Below are 6,000 nucleotides of genomic sequence, written 5' to 3'. Positions count from 1 at the left end.
GGCCGAAACTTTCTCCAGCGCGCCGATTCCGTCTTTGCGCACCGAAGTTCAGGGGCGCTGCGGCGATCGGTGCGTCCCCTAGAAGAGGGGGGGCTACCTTGGAGACACCCCGGCCACCAAATCCCGCCCCCCCCCTGGGCTTCCCACCCCCCACGCTCCCGGGCCAGAAGGGGGACCTCCATCGGGCGAGGGGGCACACCACCCCGATCCCCCCACTTCCCAGCCTAGCGCCCGCGGCTTTGGAGACCGCGGAGGAGCCGCGACTCCGGGGCCCGCGCGCAAGGGGAGGCGCGCAAGGGGAGCCCCCCCCTCCCCAGCCAACCGCCGTGGCTGAAGGCGCGGGAGCGCGCGCGCAAGACTCCTCCCCTCCCCTCTTTCTCCTCCTCTCGGGTCCTCCCCCCGCTTTCCTGGTGCGTGCGCGCTCGTTCCCGAGGAGCGAGCAGCGGCCTGCGTGGCAGCTGGGGGCCCCCGGAGAGGCCTCGGGAGCGCGCGTGGCGTGGCTTGTGAGCCGCCCGGCCCCCCCTCCCCGGTGCGGGGGCGGGAACGCGGCGCGCGGTCGGCAGGACGGAGGGAGCAGCCAGCCAGCGCGGGGACGCGCGCGGGAGTGGGGCAACTTCGCGTCGGACAGCTGGAGAGCCCCGGCCGGAGCAGCGGGAGCCGCAAACGGAGCCGCAGCGCGGGCAGAGGCGCCACCGCCGAAGGGGGCCCGAGGGCGCCCGCTTGGCAGGTAAGCAAGCCCGGGCTGGTGGGGGCGGGGCAGGGACGCTCGAGGCCCGTGGGGGGGAGGCTGGAGCACCCAGAGGCGACCTAGCCACGCCCCCACCCCCCATCCCTGGGGGGGGGTCGCCCCACCGTCCCTTCTTCTGACCTCTCCCCTCCCCCGCAAGCCCAGAGACTCCCGTTGGCGCGACCGCCGCGTGCGGAGTTCCCCGAGTGAACGTTACAGCGGGTCTCCGCGCGGCCCTCGGCGTGGGTGGCTCGTCCAGGACGGCCTTTGCTTCCCACCCCCCTGGAAACAGCGTGGCCCTCGGGTCTTCCACGCCCCTCCCCCCCAAATAAACCCCATGCCTCTCCTCCTTGTTTTTCTCCTCTCCACGCAACGCGCGTGGCTCTCCAGCCTTTGAGGGGTTTTCCACGTCGGACTTGCTTGCTTTGGGCTTCGGTTGGAAGGTTTGCCGGGGGGAAGGGGCTTCCCCCTCCCCGCCACCTCCTAAATCGCTCGGGGAGGGGGGGTTTCCCGAGGAAGGGAGTGGGGCGTGATATCGGGTTTGCGTGGGGGACGGGACACGGAGGGGGAGGATGGACAGGGCTGCCCGTTGGTCCTGCTTGGATCCTCTTCCAGGACGAGGTTCCTATCCTCAGCCAGGTCCGAGTTCAGGTCCGGCCCGAGGGAAAAGAGCCCACCCACCCACAATCAAAATATTTCATCAGTTTGGAGTGGGAAGTCTTTGGCTAAGAAAATTAGCCAAGCAGCAGAGACGGTGTCTTTGGTTTTGGGGGGGCTTGCTTTGGCATAACCCCCTCCCTGCAGACATTTTGGTGATGGGGGCCAGTCAACACTGGCACAACCCCACCTCCTCTCTGGAGCCCAGTTTCGCCTCTTCTTCCCCAGAAGAAAGTAGTTCAAAACATCCTTCAAGATCCATCTTATCCTGGGCACCCCTTTCTTTTTTTGAACGATTACCATCTGGCAGCCGGTACCGGAACGATAAAAACATGGACAAATAGGCTGAAAAACAGCTTCTATCCTGGGGCAAGTAACGATATTGAATTCTACGATATAGTGCAACATTAATGCAATATCAGGGGTTTTCAATTTCAATTGTATGGCATGTGAAGGATGCGTGTTTTTATTTTTATAGTTAGAAAGACCGCATTTAATTTCGTTGTACGGCATGCAGTGACCATAAACTAACTAACTAAAGAATCGGCAAGCAGGAAGGGAGACTCAGCGGAGTGGGCTGGTGCCCAGGTGGCCCTTAAAACTGCACCTAGAATGCCCCCCCCAGGGGAGGGAGCCCCCCCCCGCTGCCTTTTGGTTAAATACAGATTTCCAATTTTTAGGCCACCGTGTCTCTAGGAGGCCCCCTGGCCTCACATGCAGGGTTTTCCCTTCGCCATGCTGGGACAGGTTTCTCTTCATTCCTCTCACCCAAGGAAGGTTGGGGTAGGATACCTTTCCTGGGTCTTGATGGATGCACATGTGACACTGCAAGAGAGATCTGTTTACATGCCTGTTTTTTTCTGGATTGGCCAAGTGCAGGGAGAAAACCCTCAGGTTAAATTGCTATAAACATTGTCTGTCTGTTGGATCTCTTATCTCCACGTTTGTCTGTCTGTCTGTCTGCCTGCCTGCCTAACTATCTCTAATCTCTTGTACCTATCTCATCTTTATATTATCTGCTATCTATCTATCTATCTATCTATCTATCTATCTATCTATCTATCTATCTATCTATCTATCTATCATCTATCTATCTATCATCTATCTATCACTATCTAATCTCTTTTGTCTATTATCTGTATCTCTCTCTCTCTCTCTTACCTGTCTTCTATCTAATTTATTATCTGTCTGTCTGTCTAATCTCTTGCATCTGTCTTCTGCCTACCTAATCTACCTATTATTTATCTATCTAATCTCTATGTCTGTCTATCTATTATATCTATCTATATCTATCTATCTATCTATCTATCTATCTATCTATCTATCTATCTATCTATCTATCAATCATGATCTCTTATCTGTCTTTAATCTGACTATCTATATCTCTTGTATCTGTCTTCTGTCTATCTAATCTTATCTAGCTATCTATCTAGCTATCTAGCTATCTCTAATCTCTTTATCTGTCTGTCTTATATCTATCTTCTGCCTACCTAATCTACCTATTATCTATCTACCTAATCTCTATATGTCTTATCTATCTATCTATCTATCTATCTATCTATCTATCTATCTATCTATCTATCTATCTATCTATCTATCTATCTATCTATCTATCTATCTATCTATCTAATCTATCTGTCTTCTGTCCATCTAATCTCTGTCTGCCTGTCTGTCTAATCTCTTGTATCTATGTGTCTGTCTTCTGCCTATCTAAACTATCTATCCCTCCCCCCCTCTCTCCCTCCCCCCCCCCTCTCTCTCTCTCACACACACACACACATCTATCTTGGGCTTGGCTGTTGACTAACAGAACCATCACTTGCTAAAACCACAAACTTCTCAGCAATAAACCAGCTTAAGGTGAGGTTTTAGCAATGTGGTTGTGGGCAGCCACCCTTCTGGAATTTTCATGCCAACCAGTTTCCAACCTCCCCGTGTGGATCGTGCCAGTAGGACCATCCTGTAAAACCAGAAATGATAGGTGGAAGGAAGCCAACAGGCCTCCAAAGAGGACTCGGCAATTTACTCTGGAGTTTCAATAAAGCCATTTCGCTGGAATAAAGAGTCACATCTGTGCTCTAGTTAGCCGCTCTTCCCCAGGGATTGAGGTTAAAATGAGTTTGCAGCAGTGGTGGGATTCAAATTTTTTTACTAGCGGTTCTGTGGGGCGTGGCTTGGTGGGCATGGCAGAGGAAGGATACTGTAAAATCTCCATTCCCTCCCCACTCCAGGGGAAGGATACTGCAAAATTCCCATTCCCTCCCCACTCCAGGGGAAGGATACTGCAAAATCTCCATTCCCTCCCCACTCCAGGGGAAGGATACTGCAAAATCCCCATTCCCTCCCCACTCCAGGGGAAGGATACTGTAAAATCTCCATTCCCTCTCCACTCCAGGGGAAGGAGACTGCAAAATCCCTATTCCCTCTCCACTCCAGGGGAAGGAGACTGCAAAATCCCCATTCCCTCCCAATCAGCTGGGACTCGAGGCAGAGAATAGATGTGGGCGGGGCCAGTCAGAGGTGGTATTTACTGGTTCTCCTACTCGAAATTTCCGCTACCAGTTCTCCAGAACCAGTCAGAACCTGCTGAATGCCACCTCTGTTTTGCAGTTACCAGAAGTGGGTTGCTCTCGGTCGGCCCGCATCGGGCGAACCAGTAGAGGCGGTGGTGGGAAGTTCTGCTCACCCTCCCGGACACTTCTGTGCATGCACGAGTGAACGGGTAGCGCAGGGATTTGCAACGCGCCTCTGCCAGGAACCCATCTTCATTATAATTATTCTCATTTCGGGTAGTAGCAGGAATACTGTAATTTTTTCCTCTCTCCTTGTGCGTACTCTGTAAACAGATAAATATATATTCCATGTACATAATTCATCTCCACATAGCATAAATCAGGGTGTGAAACTGGATTTCTTCGAGGGCAGGATAGCATTGTAGTTATCTTCGGTGGGCCGGCCAGGAGTGGGGGGGGACACGGGACGGATGACGGACAGGACAGAAGCCTCCTACAATACTTTGCTGGCTAAAACGTGGTGCAGAGGGGGCCTACAGCCCTTCATTTTCAGCCTGGACGGCCTCCTGCAGCTCGCTGCTGGCCAAAATGGGGTAAGGGGGCCACCACACGTGCCCCATTTTTGCTAGCAGAGGACACCATGGGATGGTCCTTTGGTATTTCCAGGCCGACCCTATGGGCCAGATCTAAGCACCTCACGGCCCGCATCCGGCCCGCGGGCCTTTGAGTTTGACACCCCCTGGTATAAATCTTATCCACGGTGGCTCTTTTAAATTCTAGGCCAAAATAGAAACGATGCTTGATCATTTAGAATTAGAATTCTTTATTGGCCAGGTGTGATTTGAGGCACCCAAGGAATTGGTCTCCGGTGCATAAGCTCTCAGTGTGCATAAAACCTTGCCGAAAAGGTTCTCCAGTCCTGGCATACAATAATTAGTGGCCAGTCATGGTAAAAAGGCATTCATCAGAAAACATTCGATACAGTGATAGTCATGGATCCTTAAATAAACCGAAGAGGTAACTCTGCAAATCTGAAGGCAGCTGGCTCGATTGGTCGGCCGATGGATACTGCACCACCGTCTCCAGCAAGTTTCTGGGAATTAATGGTGGCCAGAATCAGATCTTCCCCAAATTCCTCTTTCTCCGAAAGGCCCACAATCCTCTTAAAGCTTGTTTGCCCTGAACTAGGCAGGTCTACCCCGGTTCCCTGAAAATAAGACCTCCTCGGATAATAGGCCCAATCAGGCTTTTGAGTGCATGCACCAAAATAAGTCCTCCCCCGAAAATATTTAAATGCATGCACAGCCAGTTCCCGCCGTTTCCTGGGGGGGAGGGAGGGAACATGCCCCACGAGGCCCATATGCACCTGCCATTCACACGGAACGGCCTCGCGGAGGCTGCTCCCGCAAACCCTCGTTGAAGCGCCCCTTCTCTTAGTGGCGGCTGTGAAAAGAGCGGTAGGCCCAGTGACCTAAGCTGGCAAGAGTGTGCCAGAAAGAGAGTCAGAACCTTTGGCCCTCTCTGGATCAGCTGATCCGTGGGCCAAGATTGAGGGGCCTCCTGCACCTCCAAAATAATGAGACCTCCAAGCGCTTATTTTTTTTTGGGGGGGGGGTTCAAAAGAAAATAAAGCCCTGTCTTATTTTAGGGGAAAGACAGTAGTTAAAGACAACAATCTTAAGTACTGAGAAATTTTCTATTCTAGTCTACATTTTCTATTCTATTCTACATTTTTATTTTATTCTACTCTATTCTATTCCACATTTTCTATTCTATTCTATTCCACATTTTCTATTCTATTCTATGTTTTTAAAAAATTTATTCTACTCTATTCTACATTCTCTATTCTATTCTATTCTATTCTATATTCTATATTCTATTCTACATTTTCTATTCTATTCTACGTTTTTTTATTTTATTCTACTCTATTCTATTCTACATTTTCTATTCTATTCTACATTCTCTATTCTATTCTTTCTACATTTTCTATTCTATTCTACATTTTTTATTTTATTCTACTCTATTCTACATTCTCTATTCTATTCTACATTCTCTATTCTATTCTATTCCATTGTACATTCTCTAATTTATGTGGTAAAACGG

At 50.8% G+C, this 6,000-nt stretch overlaps 1 protein-coding gene across 4 annotated transcripts in view; it reads left to right on the top strand.

Moving 5' to 3' along the window:
* The first annotated feature begins 592 nt into the window (after positions 1-592).
* The window catches only part of NEK6 (NIMA related kinase 6), a 76,296-nt gene continuing 70,888 nt past the window's right edge, over positions 593-6,000 (top strand). For 2 of the 4 annotated variants that reach the window (XM_087704569.1, XM_087704567.1), the window contains exon 1: positions 593-727. The gene's annotated coding sequence lies outside the window, so the exon portion shown is untranslated. The remainder of the gene's footprint in view (positions 728-6,000) is intronic. The other 2 variants (XM_087704570.1, XM_087704568.1) reach the window with 1 other exon arrangement.

This window comes from Thamnophis sirtalis, unplaced genomic scaffold (assembly GCF_051295495.1).
Source record: "Thamnophis sirtalis isolate CommonGarterSnake01/CBP01778 unplaced genomic scaffold, rThaSir2_p1.2 scaffold_2, whole genome shotgun sequence".
Lineage (NCBI taxonomy): Eukaryota > Metazoa > Chordata > Lepidosauria > Squamata > Natricidae > Thamnophis > Thamnophis sirtalis.
Note: the sequence above shows the minus strand (reverse complement) of the source record. Positions and strands in the feature narration are given on the sequence as shown.